We start from the raw sequence: 18,536 nt of genomic DNA, 5'->3' as shown, positions 1-18,536 counted from the left end.
TGCAAGAACTTGGGGGGTTGATACCCATTTGGCATCCTCATATTGTCGATGCGCTTTGTGTAGGATTTTGAATATGTGAGAGAACTTGTAGAAGAACCTCCATATTGTGCTCGGATGGTATTTGTTATCATGTCTTGTAATTGTTGGACTGACAATGAAGCAACCGAAGTAGATTGTTCTCGTCGGGAAGTGTCTTCAATTTCTCTCCCTTCGTCATCCTTTGCGGATGTGAATTTATGACCATGGCTTGATTCACCAAGATCTTGTGCTTCGAGTTTGTTCATTAAAGTTGCAATTTGGAGGTCCTTATCTTCAAGTGCTTTTGTGAGAAGGACGACCCTTTGTTCCATTTCAACCATCTTTTCTTCTATGGTAGTGGTGTTAGTCATCATGACTGACACAACTTCCCAAGATGATAGAGAAGGAAGTGAATTGAAGTGAGCACATGAAATCTCATTTTTTGGGTTCCCTTTGATGGGAGAGAAATCGTGCGAACAACTTCTTGTGAAAGAAGGAGGGGATTTGCCCCCATACTTGAGGTGTTCCAAGGTGGAGATGTCCTTATTGATGACCTTGTTTCTTGTGAGAGGGTCTAAGGAGATGATTGTTTGGACCTTGGCTTCCTTGGTTGATTGAGATTGAAGTTGATTATGAGCTTTAGGTTGGCTACAATTGATTGCACCAATGTAGTTGTTGGTGGTAGCCGTACCAAGTTTAGTTGAAGAAGCTGTTGAAGCTTGGATGTTCTTGCTAGAGGCCATTGAAGTTGGTAGCAAGATAATGATGATTTCTTTCTTTGAAGGAGAATGAGATGAGAGGCAGAGATGTCCCACTGGGCATGCCAGAATATGTGGACGACTAAATTTCTCGGTTCGAAATAAGTCAAACAAGTAAAATAGTTGTACAAATGTGAATTTGTATTGATGATTGTGTGGTACAATTCTCTGTGATTACAAATGAGTGATCCTCTGATTCAATCTCCTTGAAAGATTTATTGATTACAGTTGTGGTAATGTGATTTTGATTTAAACATCAAACATACTTCAGTTTGGCTAAAGAATGGATTGAAGACCTTTGAAACAGAATTACAATGAATCTCTGGCTATAAGCTTGTTAGAAATTCCTTGTTCTTCGCGTTCTTCATGTTCTTCGTGTTCTTGGATTTGTTCTTCGTCTTTGAAGATTTATGGTGGAAGTTCTTCGGTGCTTTAGTGGCTTGAATCCATAGAGCTTCACTGATTTGTGGTTTGTGAGGTTTCTGGAGGCTTTTGAGCTTGATTCCAGTGAGCTTTGAGATCTAGAAATATGATTTGGATGATTCCTCTTCGAATGTTCTTGTATTCGAAGGTTTGTGGTGGAAGTTCTTCGGGGCTTTAGAGGCTTGAATCCGTAGAGCTTCACTAATTTGTAATTTGTTGATGTTTTCGGACACTTTAGGCTTGATTCCCGCAAACTTTTGGATCTAGGCGGATGATTTGGATGATTTCTCTTCGAATGTTCTTCGTATTCGAAGTTGAAGTTCTTGAAGTTCTTGGAGGCTTTAGAGCTTGGTTCCAGCAGAGCTTCTGGACTTCTGAGTGCTTCAAATGGTTTGGTGTCCTCCTCCCAGATCTCTAGATCTCCTTAGATCTCTTCCTTAGATCTCCTTGAAATGCCTTAGGAAGGCTTCTATTTATAAGAGTTTAGGGGTAGGTAAGTGACACGTGGCGGAGCTTGATTGGTGACACGTGGCAGAGCTTGATTGGTTCGCTTATGTCATCGCTTACACGTGCGAGGCTGATTATGTCATCGCTTACACATGTGCTGATGTGTGATTGGTTTCTGCATGACACTTGGCAAATTTCTGTTGTTTTCTGAGCAGTGATAGCAAAACCTAGTAGTAATACGTGGCGCTTTGTCATTGGCTGTATTTTGTGGACTTGGTAGTGTGACGTGTCAGCTTGTGATAGGTCGGGAATTTTCCCTGTCTACACCCAGATTTGGATTTTCATTTCCCTTTCACTTGTTCCAAATATTGCACGAAGCAGTTGAAATTTAGGTGCACGTTGTTGTTGCGATTTTTCCAAATATTCTCAAAATGAAAATCAAGATAATGTTTAGGGAATCTGGGTTGTCATTTCCAGACGTTGGTTATTGCGAATCTGGGTTTTGGTTGTACATTGTTTGAAATATGTACATTAGTTGAATTACATGTTTAAAGATATTTTTGGTTGAATTGATGTAGTTGACTGTTTTTTTAAATAATCTGTACAGAAATTTTGTATTAAGATAACAAATTTCGATTAAAAAGTTCAACTGTTCAAGATTACAAATTGTGTTTTTCCTATTTATTTATTTATTTATTTATTTTTGTGTTCATGAAGATTAAATTAATTTTTGTTTATGAAGTATTTTATTCTTTTTTGATGAGTTTGATATGAATTTTTTATTTTTTATTTTTTATTTTTTATTTTTTATTTTTTTTTTTTCTGATGTGGACTTTCAGTAATTCAAATGCTCGTGTGGACCTTATGAAATGTTAATCAAAATTTTAAAAAAATATTTTATTGGCCATGTAAGATTCAAGTGTGCTAACTATATACAGTATCTGCCACGTAGACAATTTTTGTTAGTGAGTTAACGGTAGAGACCAAATTGACTGTAAATTAAAAATAACAAGGACTACCAAAATGTATAGACTAAATTGACTATGACTCTAAAATGTAAGGACTTAAATGGTGTTTTCGTCAGAAAACAATTAACATTTTTTATAATTCTTTAAATTTTCCATAAAAGTAGTATTAAAAGCTTCCTAAAATTAGTTATAATCAAATGCCCTAAGGTTTCCTATTAACTAAATATCAATTATAAACCGCAAATCATACCAATTGAAAACTAAAATACTCTAAGGGTACGTTTGGTACACTATAATAGCTCCTGTAATGTAATAGTTATTCATGTATAATATCAAGTTGGTCATTTGGTTGCATCTTTATTACATTGATTAGTTATTACATTGGAATAACCATTCTTTAAATTGAAGAATAGCTATTCCTCTTTAAAATTGATGTAATAGTTATTCCTTAGTGTATTTAATAGGTTTTAAAATTAATATATTTCTAAAAATATAAAGTTTCCTTATACATCATCTTTTACAAGTTTTCCATATGTAACAACTAAACTTATGAATAAGAATAGTTATTCCATTACAATGTCTTCTATTACCTGTAATAAAGATTATTATTCCTAATATAATTTACATTTAGTGTACCAAACGTACCCTAAGAGTTGGCTGAGTTGGTAATGGGTTTGAGTTACAGGAGAAAAAATATATTATATAAGTATTTCTAATCATTAAAAAAAAAAAAAAAACCGTAGAATTCACTAGTGCGTAAATTGCTTGAATGTGTTTTTCTTGAATTTGTGTATAGCTTAATTGTATTTTTCTATTAGCCCATATATACATACATACATATATATATATATATATATGAATTTTTTGGATTATTACCATGTGCATTGGAAGCAGACGTGCTATAATTAAAATAATAATAATAATTACTACAAACTCACCTATTATCTATGAATTCCTAATATTAATTTCACCATGTATTGCAGTTTGTGACATTTGTTTTTTATTTATAAGGAAGTAGTGTTACAGCTTTTGGTGAGAGATTGTTCTATTTCCTACGCATGAATTAAGATACATCGAAAACCCTATAAACTGATAGTTAGTGAATTCAACCTAGGCCCTTAGAGTTCAAATTATGCCTCAAACCAATGAACCCATCAACAAAGTACCCCTAGAGGGTGTGATTTATTTATTTATTTATTTTCCTAGAGGTCATTTTAGGGTGTGATTTATTTATTTATTTTTTCCAGAGGTAATCAAAATGAGCTCGTACATGTCAATTGTCAATAACAATTTTCTTAAAAGTAGTTTTCTTTTTCTTTTTTTCTTTCAAGTATCAAGTTATATTTTTATATCGGGGTGGCATTTGGTATGGGGTAATATTTTAGGATTCTTAAGATTTCTAGGTGTGGTTGCAAATTATACAAGGGAATCATTTGTGATTGGAATCTGGATTCCCACTCAACCCCCTTTTTGTAGGAATATAGATTCCCTTTTAAACATGTGGATATCCAAATTCTCAAGTTTAAAAAAATTACATTTGTTATAAACTGAAAATTTTACCATTTTTCCGTTTTCATTTAACCAATTGAGATAGAACGTAGAACAAATCATCAATATCTATTCCCTTATATTTATCTCTTCTTGCCATAAAAACATAAATGCTAAAATAAAATAAAATATTGATATTTATTAACAAAACATGATGTTGTGATTTCCGTAAAAAAATGGTAATCTAAATAGTTACTTTTGTATTATACATGTCATTTTGAAAGGTTTTAATGAATTAATCATAATTTATAATTTATATTTTACGTCATTATTTATTTGGAGGAAGATTAAAAAAAAAATTGATATTGGGTTATAAATCTAAGGATAGTATGAGAAAAGTAAATAATTCTTTTAAGATTCTTAGAAATAAAACAAACATAGAAATCGTTACATTCTAAGACATCTAGATTGCAAGACATCATACTCCAAGGAATCTAAATACTAGGAGTAATGTGGATTACCCCATACGAAATGCATATAATTTGAAAAATTACATACTTTTTCTCACAACAAGCTTAATGTTGCGCCAAATAAGAAGAATCTATTTTACTTGTCCTTTCTTAATGTAAATTTCCAAATTTAGATTTAGCGATGTTATTTCATTACTTTCATTTTTTTGTGTGCTTTCAATTCTATTATAGTAAATTAATGGTGAGTTCCAGTTAACTCAACTAGTAAAATCCCTGATGGTTGAAAAAGAGATTTGGGGTTTAATCTCCACCTATACCAAAAACCAATTGATGTCTTAATCTAATAATAATGAGCACAATCATTATTTATTAGAAGGGAACGCCATAAGTTGAAACTCTATAAATATTATAGTAAGTTAATGCTCCTCTTTTGTCATATTAACTATCAATAACATCTCTCTTAAAAAATATTTTCTTGTCAACTAAGCTTTATGGGGGGTTTAAATTGGTCACCAAGTCTGTTTATGAATTTTCAATTCAAAATTTCAGTAATAGAAAATATCGTAAATGTTTTTCTCATTTCTTTCTGATGGATTCTTGATGTTTATTGCGTATTCAACTAATTCCGAATGGTCTTGATAACATGATTTTAAAAACTAAAACAGTCAAATAATCAAAATAGAGTCTGGTTCCTCCGGTTTACAAGTTGACCCACTGGTTTTGATCGGACCGGATTAAGGTTTGGTTCACCATTGAACTAGTTAGTCCTGTCTGGTTTTTAAAACCATGCTCATTAATTAATATCAAGGATATAGATTAAGTAATAATAAATATCAAATATAAGCTACAAAGCACACTGATGAAAAGATTAAAATACACTTATAATTGGGTGTGTTGGTACCTCCCAAAGCCATGAATGCCTGGGGAGAGAGGAGTGAGTTTGAACTGTCGGAGGAATAGTGTGTGTATATAGTATTTATTTATTTATATAAATATTTCTAACCATGAGATACTCCGAAAACAACATGTACCGATAATTTAGTGAATTTAACTAAGAACCTTTTTTAGTTTACATCACGAATCAATGAGCCAATCAAAAAGGTACCCTTAGTATGTGTGATTTATTTGTTTATTTTCCAGAAATAATCAAAACGGCGTACATGTCAATAAGGTGAAGCAACTGTCTTAAAAGATGTTTTTTCCCCTTTCTAGTATCAAGTTATATTTTTATATCCAATGCAACGAACTATAACTTAATTTGGCAAATTAAATTTTTTTTCCCACAACTAAATTTTGTATGAGAAAATATATGCGCGAGTCTGCTTTTATCGTTTGTTACTATTTTATAATTTTTTTTGTAACTTTGTAATTTCAAATTCAGGGATGCCATTAATTTTTTTTATATTTTTAATACTTTTATAGTCACCTATGGTCCTTTGTGCATGGTAGAGTACCAGCTATCAATAAGATCTCTCTTAGAAAATATTTTCTTGTCAACTAACTTTCATGCTGTTTAATTGGTCTCAGAGTTTGTATAATAATTTCCAATTCAGAATTTCATTAGTAAAAATATCATAAACGTTTTTCTTATTTCTTTCTAGTGGATTTTCAATTTTTGTGGGTGATTCAAATAACTTCAAATAGATTTAAGGGCTTGCATTTAGCTAAAATGAGTCCTAGCCTTACTACATTTCTATTTCGCATATCAATTGGCATCAAAGTTCATTAGTATTCTGATATGCATGGAAGCAAAAAACAACACTATTGCTGGTGATCGAGCGGTGTAAGCCCTTAGTGTGGCGATTCAAGCTCACTCTGAAAAAATGACCCGTGGATTTTAAGAGAATGGCAACATGCTCATTGTTTTGGGTTTGAATACCAAACAAGATCATGAATGCGGTAAGGACAATCGTGCTAGAGATTACACTCATGGCTGACCTATCTATTGGCACGTTTTTAATTTTATCGATATTTCATGCTATGATGGTATATCATACAAAGAAGATTTCATAGATTAGAAATTGGATCTTGAAAATTATATTGCCTATACACAGACATCCTTGAAGATTTTAATCTGCAACTTGTATCAGGAATGCTGGAAAGTGACGCAAAAGAATGGTGGAACAATATATAATATATGAGAAGTGACGCAAAAGAATGGTGGAAAAAGATTTAATATTTTGAATGCAAAATTGTCGGTCAAAAATTTCCTATTGGCCAATAATGAAAATATTGATTGTCAATTTTTCCTTCCCCTGTGATTATATGTACTTCCATTTAGAGAGTTTTCCTTTGTTAGAGATGGGCTTTTCTGTAGTTCAAATGCACCCTTAAACTCTATGGTAAAAAATAGACAAAATTAGAAAACATTTTGGTAATAATACATTTTTAACTTTCATTAAATTATTATCTACAAAATAACATTACTCTCACGTTGGTTTTTAAATTACATCCACTTATAAATTAGATGTTGAAAAAAAAAATAATTATATAAAAATTAAAACAAACACATGTTTATGTCACGAGGTTTTCCAAAGTTCAATTATTCTATATATATATATATATATATTTTTTTTTTTTTTGAGAATTATTCTATATTTTCATTTGTCATTAAAGTCATTGATTTAGTAATTGACCGTTTATACTTTATAGCGCCATCATATATGATTCACGGGCTAGTAATTGACCGTTTATACTTTACTAGTGTGGGTTGGATTACGACAGCAATACTTGAACAACTAAAATGTGTAGTATTTTAATACCCAAATTAGAAAAAGATAACTAGTGACCCTACATGGGATCTGTTGAGTTTGTGCGTGGATCCCAAAAGAAATGGTCCGTGATTCCCACACAATGCATGAAGACTGGAACATTAAATATGCCAACTATTATATGCATTGTCGTTCGATATTTTGAGATGATATTTCAGGGTTCCTAGAATCCCGACTAAGTGGTCCAAAGTCCAAACACTCGCCTAGGTTCTCTTTATTTTATTGTTTTATTATTTTTTTTTTTAAATAAAGCTATATTCACTACATTTTTATAATAAATCTGAAGTAACATTTTGTTATTAGATCTAATTTAAACCCACCACTAAGATTATTTTATTTTTTACCTTCTAATAACAGTCTGCCACATAACAGGAAACTAAGAACCTCCTCCATCCAAATTACAACACTAGTGTTGGGAAATTTAGACCCTGGTTGATAGAATTAACAAGTTTTAAACCCAAGTTGTTAATTAGATTATTATGAATAAAACTTATTAAAACCAACAAACATCAATATCATATCAAAATCATGCAACGAAAAAATAAATAAGACAAGATATGATGACCTAGGAAAACCAATGAAACAAACTAGTTTTACAATAAAAAACCGAGGGGGAAACCTTTCCAAAAAGCAATCCACTATAGTAAAGAGAAGTTTCAGATCTAGTACAAAACATTTGTCCCTAGACTCTACAATCCCCGTAAATGAACTTACAACAGAAACCTTCTACCGTTTCAGAACTTTTGACCTCTTCAGTATATGAATGCCACCCTTCGATGCACGGATCCTAATACGTGACTCACTCACCAACTTGAGGAAGAAGAATGTTGGCTGCAAAGTTCTTCATTTCATTAACAATGAAGATTAAGAAGCACTTGGTTACAAAACCCTAAGGCACAAAAGACACAGTTGCTTCTTTAAGAGAGAATAAGGCATCGGTCACCTTTTGCATATGTTCTTCTTGTATTCTCTTATGTGACGGCCTCTAAAATAAGCCTTATATATGCCTAGGGTTGTGAGAAAAGAAACCCTACACAAATACAAAAGCATGGACCGAAAATCAGATCTGAAAATCTGAATTCCCGTATCCTTGATAGATAGTATCTATTAAGCTTCATTAAATCTTGATAGATAGCTATCTATCGAGCAACTGTCGAGCTATCTATACGTAGGTGTCGAGCTATCTATACGTAGGTGTCGAGGTGTCAAGCTATTTATCCAGCTTTAGTGAACAGCTTTTCTTCACTTGTTTTTTAGTCCAATCTTCATGGCTTTAATACTAAACTTGAACAACATGTTTCATGAAGTATTAAACACATCCTAGATCTACCTAATTACAAGAAAAGTACGTTTTATCAAAAGATATGCCAATTACATAAAATGTTGACATGTGTTCCTAACATGAATCAAATGTCCTAACAATCTCCCCCCTTGGCAATCCGTGAGAAAACCATAACAAACAAATAAGATATGAGAGAAGTCATAAATCACTCAACTCATATTCACTTGTTGAATACAATAAAATCTATCATAACACAAACTCTTGAAAAACTTTACAAGAAGAGAGTTTATGACAAGTAGACTTTGACAACCTGTATTTCTGAAACACTTTAAACAAAACTCATCAAGGCATCTTTGTGTAAAATAGAAATGATAGATTTCATACAAGTAATAAGAAGCATGTGTATAAAGAAAGAAAATAAACAACACATGTAGAGGTAGGTGAAGAAGACATACAACATCATATAAATATATCAAAGATAAGCACAATGTATATAAATATGGTCACAAGATTGGTGTACAAGAAGAAGGAGGTAAGCACTCCCCCTAACAAGATGAACATATCTCCCCCTTACAAAGTCATGTATTTCTCCCCCTAACATGTAGAATCTCAAAGAAAGAAACCACACATTCTCCACAATTTCTTCCCCATTTTGTCATGATTGACAAAGGGTACAAGAAGCTGGAAAGCTTCAGCTGAGAAACATAAAAATGATCAAGGGGGTACAAAGAATCCATAAAAATGCATGAATGTAATGAAACAAGATGCTATGGATGACAAGATAAAAGAAAGATGCAAAACATGTGAAAAACAATGCATGCAAGAAGATCTCAATTGATCGAGAGGTATCTAGATGTTATCGAGCAAACCTTGATGGATCGAACAGCTATCGAGGGGACAGAAAATTTCTCGATCGATCCACCTAGTTGTCGAGAAGCTATCGAGATTGCGATAAGAAGAGTTTGAAAAGCTCAATAGATAGCCAGGTGTCGAGGAGGTGTCGAGATTGCTTAAAAACTGTTTTTTAAGAAGAGAAAAACACAAATATGAATGCAATCAAGCATGCAACTCAACCAAGGATCCAATCAACAGTTTAGACTCTCAAAATCATCTCTCAACAACATTTTAGATCCCAAAAACACACACACACACTAAACAAGTCTAACCAATTTTATATTTCAAAAACAAGTCAAAACAGTTTAGTGAGCATACATTAACACATGTAAACCTTGTGATAGCTAAATCACATTGTACCTGCACATGTATCAAGAGTAACAAAGAATATTGCATGTTGTGTGTGAAAAATATCGCAAGATTGCATAAGCGTCTACATGTTATGACGATTTGAGATATGAGAAAATCACTTTAACTCACACACAATCATAACTGTTTGATGGAGACTATCACTTTCGAGGTACATTCTATAACTCTCACATCTCCTAAAATACACGCTTGCAATCGTATTTAAAGCATTTTGATCTTTTTGCTTTTTATTTTTCTTTGCATATTTTCCTTTTTAATAAGCATATCATGCATGGGCATATAAGAGAGAGAAAAGAAATACCCAATGATATTTGACATTCCAATTTTGCTATGCAAAAGCACACAAATGTCATTGACATTGCACTTGCTATGCTGAAGCATACAAATGTCATTCATGATTGGCGGGCAACAATAGTGAGATGGTTATTTATGCATTTCTCTTAGGATTTTCTAGTTCTTCCCGTCAAAAAGAGTGATATGAGTGTTAAGTACAAGAGATTACTTAATCTTACTCATCACAAATAAAAGCTACAAAGCTCACTTGCTTTGTTGTGCATAGAGATGTTCATCTAAGCAGCAAAAGATACAAAATTTAGAAAACTTTGTTTTAATGGCCATCCAAGGTACACAAGTACCAATGTACACAAACACACTGTTTTTGTATTTTTATGATTTTTCCTTTTTATTTTTATTTTGAAATCTAAACAAAATAAAAACTAAACAACCAAACAAAAACAGACAAACAACATGAAAGCATAAAGAAAGATGCATATGCATGAAGGCATAATAGAAATGTGCAGATGCATGAAAGCATGATTCTAAAAACAGATAAGAAATCAAGCAAAAAGAGTCCTACTTTAGATAGAAAAAATTAAAGCAGATGACAAACAGAAAAGACAATTAAGTTTTAGGATCCTTTCTCACCCACACAGCATGAGTCTTTGGCCGTAAAGATGAAAAGGCACGTGTCCTAGTATATCTACTAAAAGACATAGAAGAATTAAAATTCTCCTGAAATTGAGTTAAAAAGCTCAAGACTTTTATACTCTCCAAACAAAGGTGTAGGTCCTTGAAAGGAAACCATTGACCGTTTGAACACTTGCTTTTGAGGATACAACTTAAAGCAATTATGATGAATGTGTCCAGCAACACCACAATGGTGACAAACATGAAGTCTAACAAAAGATTTAAAATTAGTCAAATCAGTTTTGGATTTCATACATTTATCACCTTTCTCAGATTGGGGCACAAAGACAGTCCTTGATCTAGAAGATGTAGAAGATGAAGGGCCGGAGAAGACAGCATATCCTAAGCCAGTTTTATCAGAACTAGGCTTTTGAGCACTCAATACGTCATCAAGTTTTGCACTAGACATCCTCCCTATTTGAGTTCTAGCTTGACTAAGCTCAACCTCAAGATTCCTGACATTCCCTTCTAATGAGGTGTTCTCCACAACAAGAGTCTCAATTAACGTTATAGTCTCATCTAGCTTGACTAACAGATCAGCCTTTTCAGTTTTTACCTCATTAAGCTCTTTTCTACAAAGATGAGAAGTCTTTTCAGATTTTATAAATTCAGTGCATAGCTTATCATAGGCTTCCTGAAGGGTTAACTTCTTGGGTACTTTATCATCAAAAGAATCCTCACTGTCACTAGCACTCTTCATAATCACCTTATCAGTTGAGACAGCAAAGGCCATAACGTGACTACATTCATTTGCATACTCATTAGAAGAGTTATTCTCAGTATCACTCCAAGTAGCAACCAACCCTTTATCTTTTGACTTTATGGTCTTTTCTTTCATAAGGTAGTTTGGACACTCTATCCTTATATGACCAAAATCTTTGCACTCATGGCATTGGATAAGGGGTTTCTCATTCTTGCCATTCCTTGAGGATTTAGATTTCCTAGAAGGTTTGCCCTTATCCTTTTTCCTAAATTGAAGAAGCTTGATAATCTTATTAGTTATGAAGGTTAGATCCTTATCCTCATTATCATCTTCATCTTCAGAGTTCTCAATCTCTTCCTCTATACCCGTAAGAGCCAAGTTTCTACTCTTCCCACTTTTTCCCATTAAACCTAATCTCATCTCATAGGTTTGAAGGTTCCCTACATGCTCAGTCAAAGAAATTTGATCAATGTCCTTTACTTCTTCAATGACAGTGATCTTGGCATGGAATCTTTTAGGTAAGAACTTAAGGATTTTCCTTAAAATAAAGCATTCAAGGCCCTACTGTTGAAATTTGCCACTTTGATTGTTACATCATCCCAATCCACCTGCGCTTTCTTTGGCTTAATCCAGCCAACTTCAACAGCTTGCCATACCTGTTCACTTAGAGCCTGCAAAAAAACTTTCATACAAACTTTCCAGTACGCATAATTAGTTCCATCAAATAGAGGAATCAAAAGAGATTGTCCACGATCCATGACAACAAGGGTCAAGGATCACACTCAAGAAATTAATCCAATTAGAGTGTACCCGCTCTAATACCACTTGTTAGGAATTTTAAACCCCAGTTGATAGAATTAACAAGTTTTAAACGCAAGTTGTTAATTAGATTTATTAGGAATAAAACTTGTTAAAGCCAACAAACATCAATATCATGTCAAAATCACACAGCGAAAAAATAAATATGACAAGATATGATGACCGAGGAAAACTAATGAAACAAACTAGTTTCACAGTAAAAAAATCTAGGGGGAAACCTTCCCGAAAAGCAATCCACTATAGTAAAGAGAAGTTTCAAATCTAGTACAAAACCTTTGTCCCTAGACTCTACAATCCATGTAGATGAACTTACAGCAGAAACCTTCTACTGCTTTAGAACCTTTGAACACTTCAATATATGTACGCCACCATTTGATGCACGGATCCTAGTACGTGACTAACTCCTTTGCACGAATCCCAGTACGTGACACATTCACCAATTTGAGGAAGAAGAATGTTGGCTGCAAAGTTCTTCACTTCATCAACAATAAAGGTCAAGAAGCACTTGGTTACAAAACCCTAAGGCGCAAAAGACGCAGTAGTTTCTTTAAGAGAGAATAAGGCATCGGTCACCTTTTGCATATGTTCTCCTTATATTATCTTCTGTGACGGCCTCTAAAATAAGCCTTATATATGTTTAGGGCTGTGAGAAAAGAAACCCTACACAAATACAAAAGTATGGGCCGAAAATCAGATCTGAAAATATGAATTCCCGTAACCTCGATAGATACCTCGGTAGATAGTATCTATCGAGCCTCATTAAACCTCAATAGATAGCTATCTGTCGAGCAGTTGTCGAACTATCTGTTTATAGGTGTCGATCTATTTGTCTAGCTTTAGTGAACAACTTTTCTTCACTTGTTTTTTGGTCTAATCTTCATAACTTTAATACTAGACTTGAACAACATGTTTTTTGAAGTATTAAACACATCTTAGATCTACCCAATTATCAGTAAAGTGCGTTTTGTCAAAGGATATGCCAATTACATAAAATATTGACATATGTTCCTAACATGAATCACATATGTCTTAACAACTAGGACATTGCTAATTTGTTTGCCTACCTAATTACATGATTAAGAGAACGGCCTTGTTAACATGGTTTTAAAAACTAAAATGGCCAAATAATCGAAAAAGAGTCTGGTTCCTCTGGTTTACAAGTTGACCCACTAGTTTTGATCGGACCGGATTAAGGTTCGATTCACCGTTGAACTAGTCAGTTATGTCTGGTTTTTAAAACCATGCTTATTAATGAATAGCAAGGATATAGATTAAGTAATAATAAATATCAAATATAAGCTACAAAGCACACCGATGAAAAGATTAAAATACATTTATAATTGGGTTAGTTGGTACATCCCCAAGCCATGAATGCACGAGGAAGAGAGGAGTAGTGAGTTTGAACTGTCAAATGGGATAGTGTGTGTGTATAGTATTTATTTATTTATTTATATAAATATTTCTTACCATGAGATACTTTGAAAACAACATGCACTAATAATTTAGTGAATTTAACTAAGAACCTTTTTTTAGTTTACATCACGCCTCGAATCAATAAGCCAATCAAAAAGGTACCCTTAGGATGTGTGATTTATTTGTTTATTTTCCAGAAATATTCAAAACGACATCCATGTCAATAAGGTGAAGCGTCTTAAAAGATGTTTTTTCCCCTTTCTAGTATCAAGTTATATTTTTATGGGTAATGCTAACAAGTGCCCTTAGGGCACTCATTAATAATCAATTTTAAGAAAGTTTTGATACCACTTTTATGGGAAATGAAAAAAGCTGTCAAAATATTAATTACTTTTTTTTTTTTTCATTTCCCATAAAAACTTTTTTTAAATGAATTATTAACCAGTTCCCTAAGGGCACTTATTAGCATTTTCCTATTTTTATATCCAATACAACGAACTACAACTTAATTTGGCAAATTAAATTTTTTTTCCCACAGCTAAATTTTGTATGAGAAAATATATGCGCGAGTCTGTTTTTATTGTTTGTTACTTTTTTTTATAATTTTTTGTAACTTTGTAATTTCAGATTCAGGGATGCTATTTCATTAATTTTTTATATTTTTAATACTTTTATAGTCACTTATGGTCCTTTGTGCATGGTAGAGTACCAGCTATCAATAAGATCTCTCTTAGAAAATATTTTCTTGTCAACTAACTTTCATGCGGTTTTAATTGGTTTCAGAGTCTGTATAATAATTTCCAATTCAGAATTTCATTAGTAAAAATATCATAAACGTTTTTCTTATTTCTTTTTAGTGGATTTTCAATTTTTGTTGTTGATTCAAATAACTTCAAATAGATTTAAGGGTTTGCATTTAGCTAAAATGAGTCCTAGCCTTACTACATTTCTATTTTGCATATCAATTGGTATCAAAGTTCATTACTATTCTGATATGCATGGAAGCAAAAAAGAACACTACTACTGGTGATCGAGCGGTGTAAGCCCTTAGTGTGGCGATTCAAGCTCACTCTGGAAAAATGGCCCGTGGATTTTAAGAGAATGGCAACATGCTCATTGTTTTGGGCTTGAATACCAAACAAGATCATGAATACGGTGAGGACAATCGTGCTAGAGATTACACTCATGGCTGACCTATCTATTGGCACGTTTTTAATTTTATCGATATTTCATGCTATCTATTGAAGCTTTACTTCTTAACCAACCACTCTAATTTATTGTGAACTCAAATTGTGCATAAACTTGAGAGTTGTAATTTCTATTTTCATAGCGAATTTTTTTGTAGTTGCCCCATGGTTCTTCCCTCTACACTGAAGGGGTTTCCATGTATGATTGGTGTTTTTGTGTAGTTGTGTTTCTATTGTGCTTGCTGAAATTTTTGTCTCCATACATATTGCTATTAAGGGAATTTATTGTTATTGAGGGGATTTAGGATTTTTTTAACAATAGTGTTTTATGATGTTTGAACTTTGATCAGTTTGATGTGCTTAATTTTATCATAATAAAAATATTAATAATAAAGTTTTATGCGCTTTAGGTTTATCCAAAATAGATCTTGGACCTTGGCCATATATACTGGAGCTCTAGAGAACGAAGTCATCAATATATATATATATATATATATATTTTGGGTGAAGGTAACGAATAAGTCTTCAATTAGAATATAAGATTCAAGCGATTACCTTCAATCTTGGATATAATTATTAATTATTTCTTTTAGGATTAAGTGGGTGGGAATTTAGGATGGATATGAAAGCAAAAGAACTTATCTTGGCTTCTCAATCGAAAACCTGTCGAAGAGGCTCAGAGAGAGATAGAGAGACAAACAGATTGAGATAAACAACAAAATTGAGATAAACGTAAAACATCTTCCCTAGATAAATAGAATTCCATTTGGCTCATTTAAATTTTATCACTACTAATAAAAATTCAACAATAAAACTAAAAACTATTATCAAAATCATTACAACTGAAAATTTGGTAAGGCCAGGACTTCTGGGATCAATTTTTATTAGATAGTTATATGATTTTACACATGCTGTGAGCCTGTGAGTGTACATTCCACGATTACTCTCTAGGCATGAAAAAAGTTTGAAAGTTTCATTGGATTAAATAATTCAGGCATCAATAGTTACACATTCATACATGCAGTCCATTCACATCTATTGACTTAATTTTTTTCACATTACGACGGGTCTTTTTTTATTCTAATCTTTGGCAGTGCAAACATGTGCATGCATGTTCCTCAAGCCTCGAGCTATAAGTCGTCTTTCTTTAATAATTATAATAAATACTAATCTTTGCCAATTGACTATGGACTAAGTATATAGTAAAATGCTCCACTAACATTAAAAAATAAAAAATGTTGATCGTTATAAACCCCCCAAAACCCAATACAATCTGCAATCCATTCTTCAACCTTGGAATGAATGGTTAAGAATCTCCCTCTTTAGTGACTCTATCAAATTATTTTTGGCTGATTAATATCACCAAGGATGTCTAACGGTAAAGGTATTTTTTTTTTTTCTCATACTTTTGTGATTTCTCTTCTTCGCTGCGTACATTCATTTTCTTCAATTTTAAGCATCCAGATGCGCAGGAAATTTTTTGCTTATACTGCAACTTCTTTCAATAATTCTTTGCTTTGTCCTATATTATCATAAAATAATGGTATCATTCTCCAATATATATATCAAAAGATTGTTTCGGGGTTTACTGCCATAACATTAATTCAAAACTAAATAAAATAATTAAAAATAAATAATAATAATAAAAAACGCCTGTACACCATGTATTACACACACTTAAGTTTTTATAATTGAAATTGTGATTTAAAGTCAAGTTTTTAATTTATAAAAACCTAGAGAGAGAACAAAAATCATATTGCTTGAAATTTGAATATTAGATAAAATTTGTCAAAATGGATGAAATTTAGTGTACCGGTTTTTCAACTAGCATAAAAAATTCGTCAAGCTCTTCCCAGAACAGGGCGAAATTGATCACATTGGTTGTAACCCATGCTTAGGGAAACAAATAATAGTGGGGATGATGAGGTAATCTTCCCTAAGTGAGTAAAGTGGTCAACTCAAATTTTGCGCTAAATATTATGAATAAGTCACTTAGTTCCAAAATCATATATATATATATATATATATAGAAATATGGCCCAGAGAGTATTAGACATAAAAATATAAAACATAAAAGCATTAGCATCCAAAATTGTATAAAAGTTATATTTTACCATTTAAAAAGCTATTTTATCTCTCATAAAAAAAAATAAATAAACTACTTTATCTATTATACAATATACTTTACAATATACAACATTTCATTTCTCTTTATCTTATCTATCCATTAAAATATTAATTTCACCACCTCTTTCTCTCTCTTCCTCTCCTCTTTTTCTCATTTCTCTCTCAATCCTCTTCCTCTCCATCTCTCTGTCTAAAAGATCACCATCACCATAATTTTTTTTTTTTTTTTTTTAAAATCCCAGCCATCGACCAAGCAAAAAAAACTCAACCACCACCGCCATCAACACATTTGCAATGTTAAACCAATGAGCTCCACTACCCCGATCTGCATATCAAACCCATGACCTCCACCAACCTATGAGACCCACGCCAATCCGCACATCTCCATCAGGAGAAGAGAGAGAGAAGAGAGAGAGAGAGAGAGAGAGAGAGAGAGAGAGTTCTTGAAGTGAGGAGAGAGAAGTGAGAGGAATAAAGTTAATAAAAAAAAATACAAGTACAGTTGCTACAGTAAGTTGTAAAAATTATAGCAAATACACATTTGAATGTTGCTTGTTTTTTGATGCTTTGGAGGCTAAAATAAGATTTCCAGAGTTTAACTTTAACAACATTATAGAGCAGAATTGTCAGACTTAAGTAATTTAAAAATAAAGAATAAAAAGAGAACAAGTTAGGCCTAGTAGTTATTAAATCCAAACTGATCTAGTTCATCGAATCGCTGAATTGATAACTTAGTATCTAAACTGATTCGAATCTTCTTCTTCTTTTCTTGTAATTCAATCGTTACAATGAAAAATGTCGTATTTGAATCTTGGATTTTTTTTTTTTTTTTTTTTTGTTTGCAAACAGATTTGAATTTTTAATTAAATCAATTTAAAATTTTGACCCAGTAAAATCTAATGAAATCTAGTCAATTCTTTATAAATGTTTAACCCGGACAGCTTTTGTAGAATCATTCAGGCTTTTTCTCATACCCCAAATTACTTATTAACCTTTTCAAAATGCTTTCATACAATAGTTTGGCTTCTTTTTTTTTTTTTAATTGGAAAAAATGCTACATTAAAGAAAGAAATGAAAAAAAAAAAAATTCTATGATTTATTTGCAACTGTTACCATAATTTATTTATACCTCAAAAGTGAAAACTCTTTGTCTAAACTGTATTGATTTAATATTTTAATCCACTTTAAAAGGACGTCACGGCTATTGAGTATAATTTACTCCATATATATATATATATATATATATAGTTCAAGTTAGACTATTGATTTTCATTAGATCTAATATCATTAAATTATTAAATTATTTTCTAAAAATAAACAAAAAGTCATTAAACTCTTTCACCCTCCACCATTGTCTTCCTCTCTCTCTCTCTCTCTCATATTTATTTGCCAATACCTCCATGAACTCCTCCTATGAACCAAATAAGTCAACA

This window comes from Quercus suber, unplaced genomic scaffold (genome assembly GCF_002906115.3).
Source record: "Quercus suber isolate HL8 unplaced genomic scaffold, Cork oak 2.0 scaffold_185, whole genome shotgun sequence".
NCBI classification, from domain to species: Eukaryota; Viridiplantae; Streptophyta; class Magnoliopsida; order Fagales; family Fagaceae; genus Quercus; species Quercus suber.
Note: the sequence above shows the minus strand (reverse complement) of the source record.